General features: G+C 42.6%; 1 protein-coding gene and 1 long non-coding RNA gene across 2 annotated transcripts in view; one reads left to right on the top strand and one right to left on the bottom strand.

Annotated features, from left to right (window-relative positions):
• LOC115202473 (uncharacterized) overlaps positions 1–14433 on the bottom strand; it is a 96502-nt gene extending 82069 nt beyond the window's left edge. The window contains exons 1-2 of the long non-coding RNA XR_003879992.1: positions 14374–14433; positions 13637–14021 (exon numbers count right to left, since the gene is read on the bottom strand). This is a non-coding gene — a long non-coding RNA (uncharacterized LOC115202473). The remainder of the gene's footprint in view (positions 1–13636; positions 14022–14373) is intronic.
• The window catches only part of LOC115202448 (fibronectin-like), a 198606-nt gene that overhangs the window by 136090 nt on the left and 35223 nt on the right, over positions 1–27293 (top strand). The window lies entirely within an intron of this gene.

Raw genomic sequence — 27293 nt, 5'->3', positions numbered from 1 at the left:
GACTACCTGTTGTTACCTTACCCCTACCTACAGTACCCTCTGTTAATATTGAGACTACATGCCTCTACCTTACCCCTACCTACAGTACCCTCTATTAATATTGAGACTACCTGTTGTTACCTTACCCCTACCCACAGTACCCTCTGTTAATATTGAGACTACCTGCCTCTACCTTACCCCTACCTACAGTACCCTCTGTTAATATTGAGACTACCTGCCTCTACCTTACCCCTACCTACAGTACCCTCTGTTAATATTGAGACTACCTGCCTCTACCTTACACCTACCTACAGTACCCTCTGTTAATATTGAGACTACCTGCCTCTACCTTACCCCTACCTACAGTACCCTCTGTTAATATTGAGACTACCTGCCTCTACCTTACCCCTACCTACAGTACCCTCTGTTAATATTGAGACTACCTGTTGTTACCTTACCCCTACCTACAGTACCCTCTGTTAATATTGAGACTACCTGCCTCTACCTTACCCCTACCTACAGTACCCTCTGTTAATATTGAGACTACCTGCCTCTACCTTACCCCTACCTACAGTACCCTCTGTTAATATTGAGACTACCTGCCTCTACCTTACCCCTACCTACAGTACCCTCTATTAATATTGAGACTACCTGTTGTTACCTTACCCCTACCTACAGTACCCTCTGTTAATATTGACACTACCTGCCTCTACCTTACCCCTACCTACAGTACCCTCTGTTAATATTGAGACTACCTGCCTCTACCTTACCCCTACCTACAGTACCCTCTGTTAATATTGAGACTACCTGCCTCTACCTTACCCCTACCTACAGTACCCTCTGTTAATATTGAGACTACCTGTTGTTACCTTACCCCTACCTACAGTACCCTCTGTTAATATTGAGACTACCTGCCTCTACCTTACCCCTACCTACAGTACCCTCTGTTAATATTGAGACTACCTGTTGTTACCTTACCCCTACCTACAGTACCCTCTGTTAATATTGAGACTACCTGCCTCTACCTTACCCCTACCTACAGTGCCCTCTGTTAATATTGAGACTACCTGTTGTTACCTTACCCCTACCTACAGTACCTTCTGTTAATATTGAGACTACCTGTTGTTACCTTACCCCTACCTACAGTACCCTCTGTTAATATTGAGACTACCTGTTGTTACCTTACCCCTACCTACAGTACCCTCTGTTAATATTGAGACTACCTGCCTCTACCTTACCCCTACCTACAGTACCCTCTGTTAATATTGAGACTACCTGCCTCTACCTTACCCCTACCTACAGTACCCTCTGTTAATATTGAGACTACCTGTTGTTACCTTACCCCTACCTACAGTACCCTCTGTTATTATTGAGACTACCTGCCTCTACCTTACCCCTACCTACAGTACCCTCTGTTAATATTGAGACTACCTGTTGTTACCTTACCCCTACCTACAGTACCCTCTGTAATATTGAGACTACCTGTTGTTACCTTACCCCTACCTACAGTACCCTCTGTTAATATTGAGACTACCTGTTGTTACCTTACCCCTACCTACAGTACCCTCTGTTAATATTGAGACTACCTGTTGTTACCTTACCCCTACCTACAGTACCCTCTGTTAATATTGAGACTACCTGTCGTTACCTTACCCCTACCTACAGTACCCTCTGTTAATATTGAGACTACCTGTTGTTACCTTACCCCTACCTACAGTACCCTCTGTTAATATTGAGACTACCTGTTGTTACCTTACCCCTACCTACAGTACCCTCTGTTAATATTGAGACTACCTGTTGTTACCTTACCCCTACCTACAGTACCCTCTGTTAATATTGAGACTACCTGTTGTTACCTTACCCCTACCTACAGTACCCTCTGTTAATATTGAGACTACCTGTTGTTACCTTACCCCTACCTACAGTACCCTCTGTTAATATTGAGACTTCCTGCCTCTACCTTACCCCTACCTACGTACCCTCTGTTAATATTGAGACTACCTGTTGTTACCTTACCCCTACCTACAGTACCCTCTGTTAATATTGAGGCTACCTGCCTCTACCTTACCCCTACCTACAGTACCCTCTGTTATTATTGAGACTACCTGTTGTTACCTTACCCCTACCTACAGTACCCTCTGTTAATATTGAGACTACCTGCCTCTACCTTACCCCTACCTACAGTACCCTCTGTTAATATTGAGACTACCTGCCTCTACCTTACCCCTACCTACAGTACCCTCTGTTAATATTGAGACTACCTGTTGTTACCTTACCCCTACCTACAGTACCCTCTGTTAATATTGAGACTACCTGCCTCTACCTTCCCCCTACCTACAGTACCCTCTGTTAATATTGAGACTACCTGTTGTTACCTTACCCCTACCTACAGTACCCTCTGTTAATATTGAGACTACCTGTTGTTACCTTACCCCTACCTACAGTACCCTCTGTTAATATTGAGACTACCTGTTGTTACCTTACCCCTACCTACAGTACCCTCTGTTAATATTGAGACTACCTGCCTCTACCTTACCCCTACCTACAGTACCCTCTGTTAATATTGAGACTACCTGTTGTTACCTTACCCCTACCTACAGTACCCTCTGTTAATATTGAGACTACCTGCCTCTACCTTACCCCTGCCTACAGTACCCTCTGTTAATAGTGAGACTACCTGCCTCTACCTTACCCCTACCTACAGTACCCTCTGTTAATATTGAGACTACCTGTTGTTACCTTACCCCTACCTACAGTACCCTCTGTTAATATTGAGACTACCTGCCTCTACCTTACCCCTGCCTACAGTACCCTCTGTTAATAGTGAGACTACCTGCCTCTACCTTACCCCTACCTACAGTACCCTCTGTTAATATTGAGACTACCTGTTGTTACCTTACCCCTACCTACAGTACCCTCTGTTAATATTGAGACTACCTGCCTCTACCTTACCCCTACCTACAGTACCCTCTGTTAATATTGAGACTACCTGCCTCTACCTTACCCCTACCTACAGTACCCTCTGTTAATATTGAGACTACCTGCCTCTACCTTACCCCTACCTACAGTACCCTCTGTTAATATTGAGGAAACTCAAATTAACTTTGAGCGCTGTAATTCAAATTTTTACATTGCTAACAGTAACAATTATTTTTCATGCCAAGAAAGGTAGCGGATCCAAACAAATAGGTTCTGGAATCCATCAGTCCAAAACAGAGGTGCTGTTCCTGTTTCTGCAGGATCCAGCTCAAATAAAACATTGATACAGTAAAACACATGACCAATTATCTGACTTTAATAACTTGTTATTCAGTACATTTTCAGTGGTGGAAGAGACCCTCCAGTGTTGCTGTAGTGTGTGTTCTACTGGCTGTCATCATAGGCCTGTGGGATTCCTGTAAGTGAAAAAATAAAATAAAAATTTGAAGTCAATGTTTTGACTGTTACACATTTTGATTGACTTTTCCCTTTTACAGATGCAGAAAGAGACCGGTTGCAGAATAGTCTAATTACCTGGACTAAAGAGAGAGACCAGCTACTGAATAGTCTAAATATCAGGACCACTGAGAGTGACCAGTTACAGAATAGTCTAAATACCAGGACCACTGAGAGAGACCAGTTACAGAATAGTCTAAATACCTGGACCACTGAGAGAAACCAGTTACAGAATAGTCTAAATACCAGGACCACTGAGAGAGACCAGTTGCAGAATAGTCTAAATACCAGGACCACTGAGAGAGACCAGTTGCAGAATAGTCTAAATACCTGGACTAAAGAGAGAGACAAGTTGAGGAAGAGTCTGAACACTACAACTATGGAACGTGACCAGCTACAGAAGGAGACAGATAGACTGAACTGGAAGATCAACGGTAAGGACAGCCCCCCCACCGTTTTGGTAGTTGACCTGTTATTGCACACCCAATCATACTCAAGAAGTATTGTCAGCGCTAACTGTGGCCATTAGGAACAGTAACAAATTACAGGAACTGGGTTTTGCTGTGGCGCTCAAGACATGCCACAGGAGGTCATCAGAACTACCTACCTAGAACTCCCTCAGATTTTGTTTTGTCAGTCAAGGAAGTTATATATATATATATATATATATATATATATATAATGTAGTTCTACATCTTTTATCATTCACTGTGGCATCTTTTAGAATTCACCAGTGGCCTTGTGGTTAGTGTCCACCCTGAGATTGTATGTTTGGGAGGTCGATCCCCTACCGAGTCATATGAAAGGCTGTAAAAATGTTACCCGATGAGTGTCTGCTTGGCACTCAGCATTAAGGAGATAAGGTCCTACGATAGACTAGCGTCCAGCGGGTGTACTTTATAAAAAATAATTTTATTTAAACAGGATCAACTAGGACCAAGGTCTCATTTGCAGTAGAGCCCTGTTTTCAATACAAATAAAAACACACATACAGTGGAAAGAAAAAGTATGTGAACCCTTCGGAATTACATGGCTTCCTGCATAAATTGGTCCTAACATTTTACCTGTTCTTCATCTAGGTCACAACAATAGACAAACACAGTCTGCTTAAACTTTTAACACACAATTATACGTTTTCATGTCTTTATTGAACACCGTGTAAACATTCACAGTGCAGGATGGAAAAAGTATGTGAACCCTTGGATTTAATAACTGGTTGACCCTTCTTTGGCAGCAATAACCTCAACCAAACGTTTTCTGTAGTTGAGGATCAGACCTGCACAATGGTCAGGAGGAATTTTGGACCATTCCTCTTTACAAAACTGTTTTAGTTCAGCAATATTCTTGGGATGTCTGGTGTGAACCGCTCAAGGTCATGCCACAGCATCTCAATCAGGTTGAAGTCAGGACTGACTGGGCCACTCTAGAAAGCGTATTTTCTGTTGAAGCCTTTCGGTTGTTGATTTACTTCTGTGTTTTGGGTCATTGTCTTGTTGCATCAACTTCTGTTGAGCTTCAATTGGCGGACAGATAGCCTTACATTCTCCTGCAAAATGTTTTGATAAACTTCGGAATTCATTTTTCCGTTGGCGATAGCAAGCAGTCCAGGCCCTGAGGCGATAAAGCAGCCCCAAACCATGATGTTCCCTCCATCATACTTTAAAGTTGGAATGGGGTTTTGATGTTGGTGCTGTGCCTTTTTCTCTACACATAGTGTGTGTTCCTTCCAAACAATTCAACTTTAGTTTAATCTGTCCACAGAATATTTTTGCTGTGGAACATCCAGGTGCACTTTTGCAAACTTCCGACGTGCAGCAATGTTTATTTTTGGACAGCAGTGGCCTCTTCCGTGGTGTCCTCCCATGAATACCATTCTTGTTCAGTGTTTTATGTATCGTAGACTCGTTAACAGAGATGTTAGCATGTTCCAGAGATTTCTGTAAGTCTTTAGCTGACACTCTAGGATTCTTCTTAACCTCATTGAGCATTCTGCTCTGTGCTCTTGCAGTCATCTTTGCAGGATGGCCACTCCTAGGCAGAGTAGCAACAGCACTGAAATTTCTCCATTTATAGACAATTTGTCTTAACGTGGACTGATGAACATCAAGGCTTTTAGAGATACTTTTGTAACCCTTTCCAGCTTTATGCAAGTCAACAATTCTTAATCTTAGGTCTTCTGAGATCTCTTTTGTTCGAGGCATGGTTCACATCAGGCAATGCTTCTTGTGAATAGCAAACTCAAATTTTGTGAGTCTTTTTTTATAGGGCAGGGCAGCTCTAACCAACATCTCCAATCTCATCTCATTGATTGGACTCCAGGTTATCTGACTCCTGAATCCAATTAGCTTTTGGAGAAGTTATTAGCTCAGGAGTTCATATACTTGTTCCAACCAGCACTGTGAATGTTTAAATTATGTATTCAATATCAATACAATAATTTGTGTGTTATTAGTTTAAGTACACTGTGTTTGTCTATTGTTGTGACTTAGATAAAGATCAGATCAAATTTGATGACCAATTTATGTAGATATCCAGGTAATTCCAAAGGTTTTACATACTTTTTCTTGCCACTGTATGCACAACTACACAGACACAATACATATACGCCTTAAGAAAAACAATCACAGTTAACATTTAAAAGATCAGAAATCTATTTTTTGACCATCAATTCTAATAGTTTTTTGTAAATTGTTCCACATGTAAGGGGCATTTTCCGATCTGTGTAGAAACTGGGGGGATCTGAAGTGTAATGTAATTCATTGACCCAGTTTTATAATTAGTAATTTTAGAAGAGACTAGAGATGTCAGATACATTGGAAGTGTTTACTTGTACATCAAGCTGCCTCACACTACAGAAACAGGAGCAGAAGACTAGATCCAATGAGCTGTTCTGGCCACTCACAAGACAAGGCTCGTGCAAAGCTACCTACATATTCAATGTGGGAATAAATAATAGTTGCAAAGTTATGTTTAACTTGAAAATGTCACTGAACAAAAATATAAAAGACAACATGTAAAGTGTTGGTCTCATGAGCTGAAATAAAATATCCCAGAAATGTTACATATGCACAAACAGCTCAAATGTTGTGCACAAATTTGTTTACTTCTCTGTTAGTGAGCATATCTCTTTTGCCAAGATAGTTCATCCACCTGACAGGTGTGGCATAAGAAGCTGATTAAACAGCATGATAATTACACAGGTGCACCTTGTGCTGGGGACAATAAGAGACCACTCTAAAATGTGCAGTTTTGTCTACAACACAATGCCATCAATGTCTCAAGTTGAGGAAGCATGCAATTTTTATGGTGAATCCAAGAATGTCGACCCGAGCTGCTGCCAGAGAATTTTATGTTAATTTCTCTACATTAAGCCACCTCCAACGTCATTTTAGAGAATTTGGCAGTACGTCCGACCGGCCTCACAACTGCAGACCATGTGTAACCACGCCAGCTCAGGACTTCTACATCTGACAAATTCACCTGCCACCCGGACAGCTGAGGAAACTATGTGTTTGTACAACCGATGAATTTCTGCACAAACTGTCAGAAATCGTCTCAGGGAAGCTCATCTGCATGTAGCAAGGATCTGTACACATTTCCTGGAAGCTGAAAATGTCCCAGTTCTTCCATGGCCTGAATACTCACCAGACATGTCACCCATTGAGCATGTCTGGGATGCTCTGGATTGACATGTACAACAGCGTGTTCCAGTTCCCGCCAATATCCATCAAGTTTTCACAGCCATTGAAGTGGAGTGGGACAACATTCCACAGGACACAATCAGGTTGATCAACTCTATGTGAAGGAGATGTGTCACGCTGCATGAGACAAATGGTGGTATTCTGATCCACACCCCTACCTTTAAGACGTTCCGCTAGCGGAACCCCATTCCGCCAGCGGGACCCCTAGCCAACAGCCAATGGGATAGCAGGGCGCGAAATTCAAAACATCAGAAATCTCATAATTCAATTTTCTCAAACATACGACTATTTTGCACCATTTTAAGGATACACTTCTCCTTAATGCAACCACATTGTTCGATTTCAAAAAGGCTTTACAGCGAAAGCAAAGCATTAGATTATGTTAGCACACCACCTAAACAAGAAAAGCCACACAGCCATTTTCCTAGCAAGGAGAGGCGTCACAAAACCCAGAAATACAGATAAAATGAAGCACTAACCTTTGACGATCTTCATCAGATGACACTCATAGGACATCATGTTACACAATACATGTATGTTTTGTTCGATCAAGTTCATATTTATATCAAAAAAAAACATTTTACATTGGCACATGATGTTCAGAAAATGTTTGCCTCCCAAAACTTCCGGTGAATGTGCACATTCGTTTACAGAAATACTCATCATAAACTTTGACAAAATATATAACAATTATTTAAAGAATTATAGATATACTATTCCTTAATGCAACCGCTGTGTCAGATTTTAAAATAGCTTTTCAGCGAAAGCACATTGTTCAATATTCTGAGTACAGAACTCAGCCATCAATGCAAGCTATACAGCTACCCGTCAAGTCATGGCATCAATAAAATTCTAGATTAGTGTTAAATCTTTTCTTACCTTTGATGATCTTCGGCGGAATACACTCGCAGGACTCCCACTTCCACAATAAATTTTAATTTGTTTGATAAAGTCCATAATTTATGTCCAAATACCTCCGTTTTGTTGGCGCATCCAGAACACTATTCCAAAGGCACGATGCGGGAGCGCAATTCAATAGACGAAAAGCTCAAAAGTTCTATTACCGTTTGTAGAAACATGTCAAACGATGTTTACAATCAATCCTTAGGGTGTTTTTAACATAAAAAGTTGATAATATTCCAACCGGACAATAGCGTATTCATTACAGAAGAAAAATAAAAATGCTAGCCAATGCGTGAATGCGCATGAAGTGACTACATGACCTCGGACAGTCCACTGTTTGAACCGGCTGTTATTCCCTGAAAATTCACCATAGAAGCCTCAAACAACTTTCTAAAGACTGTTGACATCTAGTGGAAGCCTTAGGAAGTGCACAATGACCCCACAGACACTGTAGTTTCATAAGCAATGGTTTGAAAAATTACAAGTGTCAGATCTCCCACTTCCTGGTTGGATATTTCTCAGGTTTTGCCTGCCGTATGAGTTCTGTTATACACAGACATCATTCAAACAGTTTTAGAAACGTCAGAGTGTTTTCTATCCAAATCTACTAATAATATGCAAATATTTGACTCTGGGCCCAAGTATTAGGCAGTTTACTCTGGGCACGCTTTTCATCCGGCCGTAAAAATACTGCCCCCTATACCTTAACAGGTTTTAAGGTGTCTGAGACCAACAGATGCATATCTGTTTTCCCAGTCATATGAAATCCATACATTAGGGCCTAATTCATTAATTTAAATTGACTGATTTCCTTATATGAACTGAAACTAAGTAAAATCTTTGAAATGGTTGCATGTTGTGTTTATATTTTTGTTCAGTGTAACAGCTAAAGGCAAACAGGCAATTCACACAAACGACTGCTGTGGGAAATCACCAGAACATATTAATTATTTCCTAAAGCTGCAAGGTGGAATCTCAATCAGCTCATTGGAAGGGTTCATTAGCTTTATCTGTGTCATGTTTTTCTTATTTTTCATTACATTAAAGTGTCAAATATGGTAAATGTCAAACTTCTAGGGTCCTGTCCTGAAGGATGGAGAAGGTTTGGCTGCAGCTGTTACTACCTCTCTACTGAGGGGAAATCCTGGGAGGAGAGTAGACAGGACTGTCTGGAGAGAGGAGCAGATCTGGTGATCATTAACAGTGAAAAGGAACAGGTGAGAGAGAGAGAGACAGACAGAGAAAGAGACAGAGAGCTACTTTTTGTATTTGTCTATGATGTATTATTAACAATGCTTTTCCTGTGCCACAACAGACATTCATCAATGGGTTTGAATCAGTCAAATATGCCTGGATTGGTCTGACTGACTCTGCTACTGAGGGGACCTGGAAATGGGTGGACGGCACCCCACTGACCATCCCAAGGTAAGAGACTACTGCTCTAATAACACTGACCACCCCAAGGTAAGAGACTACTGCTCTATAATAACACTGACCACCCCAAGGTAAGAGACTACTGCTCTATAATAACACTGACCACCCCAAGGTAAGAGACTACGGCTGTATAATAACACTGACCACCCCAAGGTAAGAGACTACTGCTCTAATAACACTGACCACCCCAAGGTAAGAGACTACTGTACTATAATAACACTGACCACCCCAAGGTAAGAGACTACTGCTGTAATAACACTGACCATCCCAAGGTAAGAGACTACTGCTCTAATAACACTGACCACCCCAAGGTAAGAGACTACTGTACTATAATAACACTGACCACCCCAAGGTAAGAGACTACTGCTGTAATAACACTGACCACCCCAAGGTAAGAGACTACTGCTGTATAATAACACTGACCACCGCAAGGTAAGACACTACTGCTCTAACAATGACCACCCCAAGGTAAGAGACTACTGCTGTATAATAACACTGACCACCGCAAGGTAAGAGACTACTGCTCTAATAACACTGACCACCCCAAGGTAAGAGACTACTGCTCTAATAACACTGACCACCGCAAGGTAAGAGACTACTGTACTATAATAACACTGACCACCGCAAGGTAAGAGACTACTGTACTATAATAACACTGACCACCCCAAGGTAAGAGACTACTGATCTAATAACACTGACCACCACAAGGTAAGAGACTACTGCTCTATAATAACACTGACCACCGCAAGGTAAGAGACTACTGCTCTATAATAACATTGACCACCCCAAAGTAAGAGACTACTGCTCTAATAACACTGACCACCACAAGGTAAGAGACTACTGCTCTAATAACACTGACCACCCCAAGGTAAGAGACTACTGCTCTAATAACACTGACCACCCCAAGGTAAGAGACTACTGTACTATAATAACACTGACCACCGCAAGGTAAGAGACTACTGCTCTAATAACACTGACCACCCCAAGGTAACAGACTACTGTACCATAATAACACTGACCACCCCAAGGTAAGAGACTACTGCTCTATAATAACACTGACCACCCCAAGGTAAGAGACTACTGCTCTATAATAACACTGACCACCCCAAGGTAAGAGACTACTGCTCTATAATAACACTGACCACCCCAAGGTAAGAGACTACTGCTCTATAATAACACTGACCACCCCAAGTAAGAGACTACTGCTCTAAAATAACACTGACCACCCCAAGGTAAGAGACTACTGCTCTAATAATATTGACCACCCCAAGGTAAGAGACTACTGCTCTATAATAACACTGACCACCCCAAAGTAAGAGACTACTGCTCTAATAACACTGACCACCCCAAAGTAAGAGACTACTGCTCTAATAACACTGACCACCTCAAGGTAAGAGACTACTGCTCTATAATAACACTGACCACCCCAAGGTAAGAGACTACTGCCCTATAATAACACTGACCACCCCAAGGTAAGAGAGTACTGCTCTAATAACACTGACCACCCCAAGGTAAGAGACTACTGCTCTATAATAACACTGACCACCCCAAGGTAAGAGACTACTGCTCTATAATAACACTGACCACCCCAAGGTAAGAGACTACGGCTGTATAATAACACTGACCACCCCAAGGTAAGAGACTACTGCTCTAATAACACTGACCACCCCAAGGTAAGAGACTACTGTACTATAATAACACTGACCACCCCAAGGTAAGAGACTACTGCTGTAATAACACTGACCATCCCAAGGTAAGAGACTACTGCTCTAATAACACTGACCACCCCAAGGTAAGAGACTACTGTACTATAATAACACTGACCACCCCAAGGTAAGAGACTACTGCTGTAATAACACTGACCACCCCAAGGTAAGAGACTACTGCTGTATAATAACACTGACCACCGCAAGGTAAGACACTACTGCTCTAACAATGACCACCCCAAGGTAAGAGACTACTGCTGTATAATAACACTGACCACCGCAAGGTAAGAGACTACTGCTCTAATAACACTGACCACCCCAAGGTAAGAGACTACTGCTCTAATAACACTGACCACCGCAAGGTAAGAGACTACTGTACTATAATAACACTGACCACCGCAAGGTAAGAGACTACTGTACTATAATAACACTGACCACCCCAAGGTAAGAGACTACTGATCTAATAACACTGACCACCACAAGGTAAGAGACTACTGCTCTATAATAACACTGACCACCGCAAGGTAAGAGACTACTGCTCTATAATAACATTGACCACCCCAAAGTAAGAGACTACTGCTCTAATAACACTGACCACCACAAGGTAAGAGACTACTGCTCTAATAACACTGACCACCGCAAGATAAGAGACTACTGTACTATAACACTGACCACCACAAGGTAAGAGACTACTGTACTATAATAACACTGACCACCGCAAGGTAAGAGACTACTGCTCTAATAACACTGACCACCCCAAGGTAACAGACTACTGTACCATAATAACACTGACCACCCCAAGGTAAGAGACTACTGCTCTATAATAACACTGACCACCCCAAGGTAAGAGACTACTGCTCTATAATAACACTGACCACCCCAAGGTAAGAGACTACTGCTCTATAATAACACTGACCACCCCAAGTAAGAGACTACTGCTCTAAAATAACACTGACCACCCCAAGGTAAGAGACTACTGCTCTAATAATATTGACCACCCCAAGGTAAGAGACTACTGCTCTATAATAACACTGACCACCCCAAAGTAAGAGACTACTGCTCTAATAACACTGACCACCCCAAAGTAAGAGACTACTGCTCTAATAACACTGACCACCTCAAGGTAAGAGACTACTGCTCTATAATAACACTGACCACCCCAAGGTAAGAGACTACTGCCCTATAATAACACTGACCACCCCAAGGTAAGAGAGTACTGCTCTAATAACACTGACCACCCCAAGGTAAGAGACTACTGCTCTATAATAACACTGACCACCCCAAGGTAAGAGACTACTGCTCTATAATAACACTGACCACCCCAAGGTAAGAGACTACTGCTCTATAATAACACTGACCACCCCAAGGTAAGAGACTACTGCTCTATAATAACACTGACCACCCCAAGGTAAGAGACTACTGCTCTATAATAACACTAACCACCCCAAGGTAAGAGACTACTGCTCTATAATAACACTGACCACCCCAAGGTAAGAGACTACTGCTCTATAATAACACTGACCATCCCAAGGTAAGAGACTACTGCTCTCTAATAACACTGACCACCCCAAGGTAAGAGACTACTGATCCGTAATAACACTGACCACAGTGGAAGGTGAGTAGGACTGATTCTGTGTTGTTCATACTCTAGGTTCAGAGAGAGTGGTCAGTCTAACTATGTGTTGTTTTTACTGCAGGTATTGGTGGAGTGGAGAGCCTGATGGTGTTACAGACCAGAACTGTGGGGAAATTGCTTACATATCCCCAGACCATGGAGTATGGAGGGATTATGATTGTTCCTTTTCACAAAAATGGATCTGTGAGAAATAGGCTTCTCATAAGTACTTTCTCTGCACTGCTGATTAATTAACTCTCTACTGTATGTTAATGATGGTCTGAAGACTGGTGGGATTTGATAGAATTGTACTCTGAACTACAGGTAGGAGAGAAACGCATACAAACACACACACACACACATAAAAAGACAGTTATGTGAACTAGAGTCTCACGCAGGAGAAACCAAAGTCTTAATTAGACAAATAGGAAATTCAATTTTGGGCTGAGAGGAAAGCTCATACTGATTTTGAGTCGCATGCGGGGCTACCTCATCACGTGACCATGAGTAACCAATCATGACCGACTCATGTCCGCTCCACAAGCTGACACACAATAATTTATTCATATGTCAAACAATGAGGTGTAAAATAGGGGTATAATATCATTCAATAGCCACTGTCAATCAATTACTGATAAGTTTTACACATCTAAATACATTTAAAATGACTGTATATGTTTATCAGGTATACAGTATGTTTGCTTCTTGTGCTTTTATTATTCTGAACATAAACAATGTGTACTTCCTGCTAATTCAATAAATAATTCAACTGAGATTAAAGACATTTCCTGTCTATTATTGTACTCTACATTATTGTTCTCTACTCTGTTTTATCTAACATGGAATCTAGAAGGACAAGACACCTCTCTGTTTTATACTTTATCTAATATTAACATGGAATCTAGAAGGACAAGACACCTCTCTGTTTTATACTTTATCTAATATTAACATGGAATCTAGAAGGACAAGACACCTCTCTGTTTTATAGTTTATCTAATATTAACATGGAATCTAGAAGGACAAGACACCTCTCTGTTTTATAGTTTATCTAATATTAACATGGAATCTAGAAGGACAAGACACCTCTCTGTTTTATAGTTTATCTAATATTAACATGGAATCTAGAAGGACAAGACACCTCTCTGTTTTATAGTTTATCTAATATTAACATGGAATCTAGAAGGACAAGACACCTCTCTGTTTTATACTTTATCTAATATTAACATGGAATCTAGAAGGACAAGACACCTGTAACGATCGTCTGACAGAGGGGACCAAGATGCAGCGTTGTAAGTGCTCATATTAACTTTAATGAATCACTTTAAATAACACAAGAAAACAAAAGTCAACAGTTCTGCCAGGTGAACACACAAGACAGAAAACAACTACCCACAAAACCCCAAGGGAAAACAGGCTGCCTAAGTATGGCTCCCAATCAGCGACAACGATGTACAGCTGTCCCTGATTGAGAGCCATACCAGGCCAAAACAAAGAAATACAAAAACATAGAAAAAAGGACATAGAATGCCCACCCAAATCACACCCTGACCAAACCTAAATAGAGACATAAAAAGGCTCTCAGGTCAGGGCGTGACAACACCTCTCTGTTTTATACTTTATCTAATATTAACATGGAATCTAGAAGGACAAGACACCTCTCTACCACTTAAGTACAGAGAGTGAATGTTACTGTTTACATTTTAACTAATATCTTAACTTCCTGTTTGTGCTGACAACACCAGAATTAAGGGTTGGATCATAAATAACCATCAGTTATCAAAACAGTCTCTATGTTTTTTTTTACTAAACTAACAAGTGGGACTAATCACTGACTACAATAGGACAGGTGAATTACCTCCAGTTATCAGAGAGACAGCCTTAAGCATGGTGTGTGTGAGACAGAGAATGCATGAGATTCATGTATGATTCATGTAAAAGCCTCCAGTTATCAAAGTTGTGTGTGTGTGTGTGCATGTTTTATTTATTTACCTTTATTTAACTAGGCAAGTCAGTTAAGAACAAATTATTTTCAATGGAACAGTGGGTTAACTGCATTGTTCAGGGGCAGAACGACAGATTTTTACCTTGTCAGCTCAGGGATTCAATCTTGCATCTTTCGGTTACTAGTCCAACGCTCTAACCACTAGGCTACCTGCCGCCCCATGGGATTGACAGAATGCATGAGATTCATGTAAAAGCGTATAAATCATTTGAGGCTGTTGAGGGGGGGATGGCTTGTAATAATGGCTGGAACAGAGCAAATAGAATGGCATCAAATACACAGAAACCATGCCTTTTGTCACGTCCTGACCAGTATAAGGGTTATTTGTTATTATAGTTTGGTCAGGACGTGGCAGGGGGTATTTTTTTTATATGGTTCGGGGTGTGTGTGTATGTAGAGGGGTGTTTGGTTTATGTATTCCGGGGTTTTTGTCATTGTTCTATGTTAGTGTATTTCTATGTTCTGTCTAGTCATTTCTATGTGTAGGTAATTGGGGTTGGGGCCTTCAATTGGAGGCAGCTGTCTTTCGTTGCCTCTGATTGAAGGTCCTATAAATAGGAATGTGTTTGTCATGGGATTTGTGGGAGGTTGTTCTTTGCATAGCTGTGTGTTGCCTGCAAGACTGTTTGTCGTCCGTTTCTTGTTTTGTTTATTAAGTGTTTATTAAAAGTTAAATATGAGCACTCAACTGGCTGCGCCTTGGTCCATCCATTACGACGACCGTTACACCTTTGATGTATTTGATTCCATTCCACAAATTCTGCACCAGCCATTACAAGCCGGTCCTCCAAACATAAGGTTCCACCAATAACCATCCATTCCGTGTGACTAAGCATGACTGGTCTAGAAGAGCCACAGCCTGTGCTAATTCAACATCACTACACTAACCCAATACACTATGGCTCTTTCTCAGTCATCTAAACATCTGTCCTCTCCTCCTCTGATCTGAAAGAGCTGACCAGGTCAATGTTAAACCAACCTAATGATGAGCTTCCTTCCACCATATTGTTTTCACCTGTGAAGCCAATAAGTGCAGATGAAGGGGAGGAGACAGGAAGAGGGAAACTATAGTGAAAGAGCCTCTGGCCACATTCAGAAGCCAGACTTGGTCAAAAGTTGCAGATGGAAATGCCATCTATAAAGCGGACATGATTCCTTATTCTATACGTCAGAGAGGCATGTGTTTTACTACACAGCATATTTCTATCTGAACGTTCCTGAACGTTGCATCCTGCTGAACAGGCCCCTTGGTCTGGTCACATGTCCACAGATGACGTACTAAGACCACCATCTACTGGTCAATTATTGTACTGCTGTGACTATCCTGATAAAGACCAGTTTCTATCAATGATATGTATTAACCCTAGACAACTAACAGAGGGGGCTGCTTTAAAGCCTCTGCACATTCATTTTGGTGCTACTCCATTTTAAAGACTTTGGAAGATACAGAAATGCATTTATTAATGTCTACATTCGTTTGACAAGTTTAGAGACCTGGCCGGGTGGTGCCAGAATAACAACCTATCCCTCAACGTAACCAAGACTAAGGAGATGATTGTGGTCTACAGGAAAAGGAAGACCGAGCATGCCCCCATTCTCATCGACGGGGCTGTAGTGGAGCAGGTTGAGAACTTCAAGTTCCTTGGTGTCCACATCACCAACAAACTATAATGGTCCAAACACACCAAGACAGTCGTGAAGAGGGCACGACAAAGCCTATTCCCCCCAGGAAACTAAAAAGATTTGGCATTGGTCCTCAGATCCTCAAAAGGTTCTACAGCTGCAACATCGAGAGCATCCTGACTGGTTGCATCACTGCATGGTATGGCAACTGCTCGGCCTCCGACCACAAGGCACTGGGGCTAAGCTGCCTGCCATCCAGGACCTCTACACCAGGCGGTGTCAGAAGAAGGCCCTAAAAATTGTCAAAGACTCCAGCCACCCCAGTCATAGACTGTTCTCTCTACTACCGCATGGCAAGCGGTACCGGAGCGCCAAGTCTGGGACCAAAAGGCTTCTCAACAGTTTTTACCCCCAAGCCATAAGACTTCTGAACAGGTAATCAAATGGCTACCTGGACTATTTGCATTGTGTGTGTCCCCCCCCAAACCCTCTTTATGCTGCTTCTACTCTCTGTTATCATATATGCATAGTGACTTTAACTATACATTCATGTACATACTACCTCAATTAGCCCGACTAACCGGTGCCCCCGCACATTGACTACCCAGACTATCTGCATTGTGTTCCGCCACCCACCAACCCCTCTTTTACACTACTGCTACTCTCTGTTTATCATATATGCATAGTCACTTTACCATACCTGCAGGTACATAATACCTCAACTAGCCCGACTAACCTGTGCCTGGAAATAGCCTCGCTATCGTTATAGCCTCGCTACTGTATATAGCCTCGCTACTGCTATTTTCACTGTCTTTTTACTGTTGTTTTAATTTTTTACTTATCTATTGTTCACCTAAAAACAATTTTTTACTTAACATTTGCACTGTTGGATAGGGCCTGTAAGTAAGCATTTCACTGTAAGGTGTTGTATTCGGCATACGTGACAAATAAACTTTGATTTGATATTATATTAAGCTGTGTTACATCCCAATAATTTTTTTGGGGGGGGCACAAGGGCAGTTTGGCGGGGCGAGGATGGAGCCCCAGGCCAGCTCCCCGCACTAGCCCTGAGGTGCGTCAGCCCAGTCTGACTCGGCCTGTTCCCGCTCCCCGCACTAGCCCTAAGGTGCGTGTGCCCAGACTGGCACATCCTGTACCAGCCCCACGCATCAGGCATCTAGTGCGTCAGCCCAGCCTCACCAGTCTGGTGCCGCCAGAGCCGCCCGCCAGTCAGGAGTCGCCAGAGCCGCCCGCCAGTCAGGAGCCGTCAGAGCCGCCCGCCAGTCAGGAGCCGTCAGAGCCGCCCGCCAGTCCGGAGCTGCCAGAGCGGCCCGTCTGCCCGGAGCGGCCAGAGTGGCACGTCTGCCCGGAGCTGCCAGAGTGGCCCGTCTGCCCGGAGCTGCCAGAGTGGCCCGCCGTGCCGGAGCTGCCAGAGTGGCCCGTCTGCCCGGAGCTACCAGAGTGGCCCGCCGTGCCGGAGCTGCCAGAGTGGCCCGCCGTGCCGGAGCTGCCAGAGTGGCCCGCCGTGCCGGAGCTGCCAGAGTGGCCCGCCGTGCCGGATCTGTAAGAGTGGCCCTCCGTGCCGGATCTGCCAGAGTGGCCCGCCGTGCCGGATCTGCCAGAGTGGCCCACCGTGCCGGATCTGCCAGAGTGGCCCGCCGTGCCGGATCTGCCAGAGTGGCCCGCAAGCCGGGCGCAGCCAGGGTCGTCTGCCAGCCGGGCGCAGCAAGGGACACCCGCCAGCCGGGCGCTGCCATCGCCGCCCGCCAGCCGGCGAAGTCAGGGTCGCCCACCAGTCCTCCGACGCGGCCAGGGGCGCCACCTAAGTGGGCGACGCCGAGGGTGGAGCGGGGTCCACGTCCCGCACCTGAGCCGCCTCCAATATAGGTGGTTTGGGGAGGGGGGGTGTAGCACAGTGCCGTCGTTGACGGCAGCCACCCCCCTTCCCTCCCTTTAGTTTAGGGATATTTTTTGTTGTTTGGGTTATTTTTGTCTTTTCTTTTAGGTGCATTCGGGGTCTGACCCTTTAGGGGGGGGGTACTGTCACGTCCTGACCAGCAAAGGGAGTAATTGTATTAGTTTTGGTCAGGACGTGGCAGAGGGTTTGTGTTTTGTATGTATTTCTACGTTCTGCCTAGTTTAGTTTTTCTATGTTTAGGTTTGGGTGTTGGACTCTCAATTGGAGGCAGGTGTTTCTAGTTGCCTCTGATTGAGAGTCCTATATATAGGTGTGTGTTTGGTTTGGGTTATTGTGGGTAGTTTTATTTGCACTGCTGTTTGTCTAGCCTGCAAATCTGTTAGCTGTCGTTCTGTTTCTTGTTTTTTTCGTTACTCACTTTAAATAATAAATTAAAGTATGAGTATTCCGGTACCCGCTGCGCCTTGGTCTCATCTCTTCGACACTTGTGACATTATTAAATGAACATGAACATATTAAAACAGATGGGTATGTTGTTTAACAAAAGAATCTATGAGCAACAATGGGGCATAACTGACAGGGTTGGCTTAGATTATTGACAGCACGTAAGGTATATTTAATCTCCAATGTTTGAATATAAATATATTTGAACAATGAGCCCTTGTTGTCTCAAATACACTGTTACATTTGTTGATTAGACAGCTAGTGAATTTTAGCCATATTAGTATTGATGTGATATCAGTCAAAACACCTCAAAACAAAACACAGTATCAATAACAAGATGAAACACATGGCAGTTTGTCATTCTTGCTAGCAATCTGGCCATCCAGAATCACAGCCACTTTTATTTTCTCCAGCAAGAACCAAATAATGTAGCTCAAACAGAAGGGGGAAATAACAGCCAGTTGCTGACCACAACCAAAAAGAAACAGGTGGGATTTTAGGAGGGGTTCTGAAAGACGTTCATGGGGTTGTCCACTGGGAGTTGACTAGTAACAACAACTGGGACCTAAAAGACACCCACCATGAGCGACCACTAAATTTGCCCAAGAACAGGAAAACAAAATAAACCCCACAACAAACTGAAAGACAAGAAGCAAACCAAAAAGTGGAGCAAAACAGGGAAGATCAGACAAAGGAATGTTTTGTAAAAATCAAATAGTGGGCAGCAACTAAAGGGGTTGACCCTCCACATCTCAACACAACTGGAGCACTGGGCCAGTCACTCTTAAATATCACCTGGGCCAACACCTTCAACTAATGAGATGGACCAGCCAGCACAGGAGTAACACATGGCTCTCTGAAGTCTCCGGGCGGAGGATTGTGGAGAGGAAGATGGCGGAAGTGGATGCTGAGTTCGAAAAGTGGAGTCTGTCAGAGTGATCAGGAGGGGTCTCATTATGATTAATTGTATTTCTGAAGAGCAGAGGAAGATTGCAGTGGGCCTCAAAATAAGTTTTGTGTTTTGAACTTCGGTCAAAGGAGTCATCTCAGGGGTGATGACGGATGTTCAGGTTGAATACCTGAAGAGAATTCCTGGTGTGGTTGGTGCCCGGTGTCTGACCCGCTGGGTGAATGGAGAAAAAGAAGGTCTGTCGGTCCTATTGTTTTTTGATAAAGAACAAATACGTTCTCATGTGAAGCTTGGTTAAAAGATACACTGTAAGAGCTTTCCTCCCCAAACCACTGCAGAGTAAGAACTGTAAAGGATTTGGCCATGTTTCTAGTGTGTGCAGATGAACAGAGTATACTGAAGAACGGTGAGTGGAAGAACAACAGTGTTGCAATTATGGTGGAGATCATGATCCTGGTTCCTGGAGTGTCCTGTAAGGGTGAAGGAGATTGAGTTGGCAAAAGTTAGAGCTGTCAATCGAATCTCCTACGCGGAGGCGACTAAAATAATTGAGAAAACAAATGATGCTAGTGAAGAGATGGTAGTGGATACACCACAGCCTGTAGTAAATGTCTGCTGCCAGACAAAAACTACCCCATGTGTTAAAAAGGTGGACTTTGTTGCGTTCATTGCCACAGTTATAAACTGTATAGCACAAGTCTTAAAGAAGTCGAAGAAACTAGACATTATTGTGGCTGCAGCGGAAAAGTTTTTAAAAAGTTTTAGGGTCTCAAGGATTTTACATTGAAAGACTTGCAAGGGGTACTGACACCGGAAGACCCTCCCTCCCAGGTTCCCTTTGAGCCTGTGTAGGGATCAGATCTGTTTTATTTATTTATTTTTAACAGAAAAGTTGTTTTATTTATACAGTTTTTGGTAGTTCCTTTTTTTTCAGAGGAGTCCTGTTTCCATCCCGCATAGTAGGTGACGGGAAGCACATTAAATTGTGTGATCGCAATATACCATAGACAAAGAAGGTGTAACACATACTGACTAATGAGGTGACACCAATCGGTGCGCCCTGAGTGCTAAATGTGCTAACGTCCAACCTGAAAATAGAAATTGAAAAACCAAAGCCTGCAACATCTTCCCCCTTAAGTTTGGAGGTAACTTCCATCTCACAATAGGATACATTTAAATGTGTTGCATTTAAATGTGTTGCTTCCTTCAATATAAACATGATGTCTACTGGCTGTCAACGCCTAAATACAAGACAAAACAGATTTTTTTTTTGATATCATCTTTTATTTTTTTGTAAATATATAGTTGTCTAAAACTCATACGTTTTGACAGAGGTAAAATCACGTATGTTTCTATGACTCTCAATCAAAACAAAACTGATCTCCAAAACAGCAAAACGTGCAGTCAAAATAAGTAGTGAGCCAGGGCTACACACTGGCTAAACACAAAACACAAAACATATTGACTGAACACCCTTGAAAGACAACCAGCAACCAAGTTGTCCTCATTGCTGACATGTCTGATTTCAAGGGGAGACTCCGGCAATATGAGACTGCAGCAAAGGAGTCAGCGGTTCGTGGAGCTCGTCTTTTTCAGGAAAACGAGAGGGTTATTATGGGTAAAGACCACCATAGTGTTATGATGAGTATAGACTACCATAGTGTTATGATGAGTATAGACTACCATAGTGTTATGAGTAAAGACCACCATAGTGGTAGAGGGTTATGATGGGTACAGACCACCATAGTGGTAGAGGGTTATGATGGCATAGACCACCATAGTGGTAGAGGGTTATGATGGTATAGACCACCATAGTGGTAGAGGGTTATGATGGTATAGACCACCATAGTTGTAGAGGGTAATGATGGTATAGACCACCATAGTGGTAGAGGGTTATGATCGGTATAGACCACCATAGTGGTAGAGGGTTATGATGGTATAGACCACCATAGTGGTAGAGGGTTATGATGGTATAGACCACCATAGTGGTAGAGGGTTATGATGGGTATAGACCACCATAGTGGTAGAGGGTTATGATGGTATAGACCACCATAGTTGTAGAGGGTTATGATGGTATAGACCACCATAGGGGTAGAGGGTTATGATGGGTATAGACCACCATAGTGGTAGAGGGTTATGATGGGTATATACCACCATAGTGGTAGAGGGTTAAGATGGTATAGACAACCATAGGGGTAGAGGGTTATGATGGTATAGACCACCATAGTGGTAGAGGGTTATGATGGTATAGACCACCATAGTGGTAGAGGGTTATGATGGTATAGACAACCATAGGGGTAGAGGGTTATGATGGTATAGACCACCATAGTGGTAGAGGGTTATGATGGTATAGACCACCATAGTTGTAGAGGGTTATTATGGGTATAGACCACCATAGTGGTAGAGGGTTATGATGAGTATAGACCACCATAAGGGTAGAGGGTTATGATGGGAATAGACCACCATAGTGGTAGAGGGTTATGATGGTATAGACCACCATAGTGGTAGAGGGTTATGATGGTATAGACCACCATAGTGGTAGAGGGTTATGATGGTATAGACAACCATAGGGGTAGAGGGTTATGATGAGTATAGACCACCATAATGGTAGAGGGTTATGATGGTATAGACAACCATAGTGGTAGAGGGTTATGATGGTATAGACCAACATAGTGGTAGAGGGTTATGATGGTATAGACCACCATAGTGGTAGAGGGTTATGATGGTATAGACAACCATAGTGGTAGAGGGTTATGATGGTATAGACCACCATAGTGGTAGAGGGTTATGATGGTATAGACCACCATAGGGGTAGAGGGTTATGATGGGTATAGACCACCATAGTGGTAGAGGGTTATGATGGGTATATACCACCATAGTGGTAGAGGGTTATGATGGTATAGACAACCATAGGGGTAGAGGGTTATGATGGTATAGACCACCATAGTGGTAGAGGGTTATTATGGTATAGACCACCATAGTGGTAGAGGGTTATGATGGTATAGACCACCATAGGGGTAGATGGTTATGATGGGTATAGACCACCATAGTGGTAGACGGTTATGATGGTATAGACCACCATAGTGGTAGAGGGTTATGATGGTATAGACAACCATAGGGGTAGAGGGTTATGATGAGTATAGACCACCATAGTGGTAGAGGGTTATGATGGTATAGACAACCATAGGGGTAGAGGGTTATGATGGGTATAGACAACCATAGGGGTAGAGGGTTATGATGGGTATAGACCACCATAGTGGTAGAGGGTTATGATGGGTATAGACCACCATAGTGGTAGAGGGTTATGATGGTATAGACAACCATAGGGGTAGAGGGTTATGATGGGTATAGACAACCATAGGGGTAGAGGGTTATGATGGGTATAGACCACCATAGTGGTAGAGGGTTATGATGGGTATAGACCACCATAGTGGTAGAGGGTTATGATGGTATAGACAACCATAGGGGTAGAGGGTTATGATGGGTATAGACCACCATAATGGTAGAGGGTTATGATGGTATAGACAACCATAGTGGTAGAGGGTTATGATGGGTATAGACCAACATAGTGGTAGAGGGTTATGATGGGTATAGACCAACATAGTGGTAGAGGGTTATGATGGTATAGACAACCATAGTGGTAGAGGGTTATGATGGTACAGACCACCATAGTGGTAGAGGGTTATGATGATATAGACCACCATAGTGGTAGAGGGTTATGATGATATAGACCACCATAGTGGTAGAGGGTTATGATGATATAGACCACCATAGTGGTAGAGGGTTATGATGGTATAGACAACCATAGTGGTAGAGGGTTATGATGGGTATAGACCACCATAGTGGTAGAGGGTTATGATGGGTATAGACAACCATAGTGGTAGAGGGTTATGATGGTATAGACAACCATAGTGGTAGAGGGTTATGATGGTATAGACAACCATAGTGGTAGAGGGTTATGATGGGTATAGACCACCATAGTGGTAGAGGGTTATGATGGTATAGACAACCATAGTGGTAGAGGGTTATGATGGGCATAGACCACCATAGTGGTAGAGGGTTATGATGGTAAGACCACCATAGTGGTAGAGACGATACATAAACGTTGAAGTGCTGAAGAGCCAGTATTAAAGCCAACATCTCCTTCTCATAAGTTTAGTAGTGTTTGTGATATGAGGCCCATTTCTTTGAAAAGTACCCCACAGGGTTCTCAACATTGTTATCATCTTTTTGTAGGAGCACAGCCCCTGGTCCTACATTGCTGGCATCGGTGTACAAAGCAAATGGACAATGAAATCTGCAGCAGCTGGCACCGGTGCAGAGACCAAAAGAGTCTTAGCATTTCGTAACCTGAACAGAAGACAAAGGTAGGAAAACAAACCATCAGGAGTGCCAAAAAGCAGACAAATCTTTGAGTTAGAAGGACCTGCTAATATCCCTTCAGCAGATCCAACTCTCTAACGTATTTAGCCGCGCCAACACTGTCCACACAATCATCGACCCTGGGAAAAGGGTACGAGTCAGACTTACTAACGGCATCGAGTTTCCAAAAATCGGAACAAAACAGCAGAGACCCATCCGAATATATACAGGGTGAATTCCACGGACCGTTGCCATGTTGTGAAATGCCGTGCTCAAGCATGAGCTCTTCCTCACTGCGGAGCTTCTCTCTCTTTTCAGGGTTCACTCAATAGACATGTTGTTTGATTGGGGCAGAGTCCACATCGTCAATATCATGCTCTAGTATATTTGTCTGAGTTGGCACATCTGAGAATAAACCCTGATATTTTTAAAGCAGTGCAACAATGTCGCCTTTTTCCTCCAGAGACAAGTGTGCCAAAAAGACATCAATGTTTTCTAGAATCTCTAAGTTACTCAACCGTCCAATAGGAACAGTGTGTATTGGCCTTTCTTCATGCTCTTTAGGAAGACTATAGTCTGACTTCTGTCCCATGGAGGCACACACATTGTTTTAGTGAAGTTGTCAGCTAACCCATCTGTATAAAAACATTCCTTAAAATATGTTTTAGAGAGTACTAATGTTACTGTCCCCACTACAACAAAGAAATACTTAAATACATGTAATTCGGGGTTTATATAAATCATTGGTATCTATCTGTTCACTCTGTCCTTTTTTTCAAACTGTGCTTTGTCAACATTTAACTGAAACACTGATGTTACTATAGCATTAGTACATTACAACACTTAGTAGTACAGCATACATCTTTAATCAAATTATATATATTTTCTGGTACTTGTCTACAACATGGAATAAGTTTATCACAAGCATAACTTCCTTATGTGTCCCTCAACTGCAGTGTATGATATACCATTTTGAAACTTTGAGTCTGTACTTTTATAAAATGTACAAAAAACTATCTTTGAAATGGTACATAAGACTCAAATGGGAAATTTAGATCCATTTAATAAGCAGTTGGGGTCAATTTCAGAACACCTGGCTGTCACAGAACTGTGAGACCCTGAGCTCTGACGTCATGTATAGCATGTTGAAATATCAATATTTACCATTATGGTGTCATAACAATTTAACCAAAAACTGTTTTCATTTAGTTTTTACAGATATCAATACATTTAAATGACAGCCGTTGTATATGGACCACGTGTTTATTCCACTTATGAAATGAGAAAGTGTCTGTGTGTGTGTGCGTGTATTTCTGTCTTTACGTCTGTCTGTACTTGCATTGAAACCAGAAAATGTAACACTAACACCATCCATTTTTCTGGACTTGTCAGCATACGTGTCATCATCAATATCCACAGTCTTCATCACTCTAGTTGGATTATTTATTTTCAACCCAACTGGCATGTTATTTTATCACCCCCTGCTCAGTCCCCCAGAACCACTAACACATTACAATCAGACAATCCATTAAATGATCATATCATGTGAAATTAAGAAAATAAATCTTATCAAGGTCTTTGAGAGTGAAAATGCATTCATCCATATATGTTACATTGGCTTGTTGTTAAGACAAACAACACAATAGTAGTGATGGAGCATTATTAAGATTGGCCAAACAATAATGAACTGATGTACCACAGTCTGGTGGGTTCATATACGACATGTGACAACAACAGAACGTGTGGGTGGTTGGAAAAAGGCAGGAAGTACAACTAAAGTTTACAGTCAAGCTCAAGTCCAACTGAAAGTTCAAGTTGCAGACTGCTGCACAGAAGTGTTTCACAACCCCGTCTCTCAAGCACCAAACCTGGAGTTATGAATGGTTGAATATTCTGCTACTCCAAAAGTCCCTAATGTTAGAAAACCTGAAAGGCTCAATGCCAAAATGTGTCTATACCGTACTTTCAAATAAATATTTTGTGAAATAATGTGGTCTGTGTGAATGACAGTGCAGGGAATCTTCTTCAGTGAAATAAACCCAAACCTGGACTCAATGCAAAGCAAATGCAGATCTAGAGATGAACCATCTCAGGAATACTGACCTGGGTTCAAGTCCTCCCTGTCCACATGGCCTTATTCATTATGATAAAAAGGATAAACAGATCCTAGATCAGCACTCCTACACTGAGATATTTGATAAATATGGGCCCTGACTTGAGTCTGCTGATGCAGCACTTTCTTTAGATTTTACATACGTCCAAATATTCTACAGAAACTAGAAACAAAAAGAACGGAAAGTGAAAGATGAAAATATGAAAGTTTGGTGTGAGAAAAGGAGAAGTGGAGGAGCTGTGTCAGGGTATTAAGAAGGAATCCACCCAACACTCCACAGTGGTACCATGTGACTTCTTAAAGTCCTATACAGTTTATTGTAAACCACATGATCTTGGTTGACCTACAGTAGGACCTACAAGGCCTTACAACAGGCTAGCTACCTAGTTAGCAACAAGCACTTAACAGGCAGGTGGCTCTACAACAGGCTAGCTACCCAGTTAGCAACAACATTCAGCAGGCAGGTGGCTCTACAACAGGCTAGCTACCTAGTTAGCAACAACATTCAGCAGGCAGGTGGCTCTACAACAGGCCAGCTACCCAGTTAGCAACAAGCACTCGGCAGGCAGGTGGCTCTCCAACAGGCTAGCTACTCAGTTAGCAACAACATTCAGCAGGCAGGTGGCTCTACAACAGGCTAGCTACCCAGTTAGCAACAAGCACTCAGCAGGCAGGTGGCTCTACAACAGGCTAGCTACCCAGTTGGCAACAAGCACTCAGCAGGCAGGTGGCTCTACAACATGCTAGCTACCCAGTTAGCAACAACATTCAGCAGGCAGGTGGCTCTACAACAGGCTAGCTAACCAGTTAGCAACAACATTCAGCAGGCAGGTGGCTCTACAACAGGCTAGCTACCTAGTTAGCAACAAGCAATCAGCAGGCAGGTGGCTCTCCAAAATGATTTGGACAGTGAGACAGCAGACTTGCTCACCGGCCTTACTGGCAGGGCTCCCGCTTTTAGATACAAATCAACCTACCAGAAATGTAAATTACGCTAACGAGCAACTCTAAATTAAGCTAACAACCCTAGAATAGGCTACCAAGTCGCTGTAAATTAAGCAATCAACCCTACAATAGGTTAAATAAGGTAAAAACACATTTTGATATTCAGCCTTCCAAGTGTTCTACGCTTTAGAATTTTGGAGTAG

Source organism: Salmo trutta, chromosome 11 (genome assembly GCF_901001165.1).
Source record: "Salmo trutta chromosome 11, fSalTru1.1, whole genome shotgun sequence".
Classification (NCBI taxonomy): domain Eukaryota; kingdom Metazoa; phylum Chordata; class Actinopteri; order Salmoniformes; family Salmonidae; genus Salmo; species Salmo trutta.
This window is presented reverse-complemented; position numbering and strand designations above follow the sequence as displayed.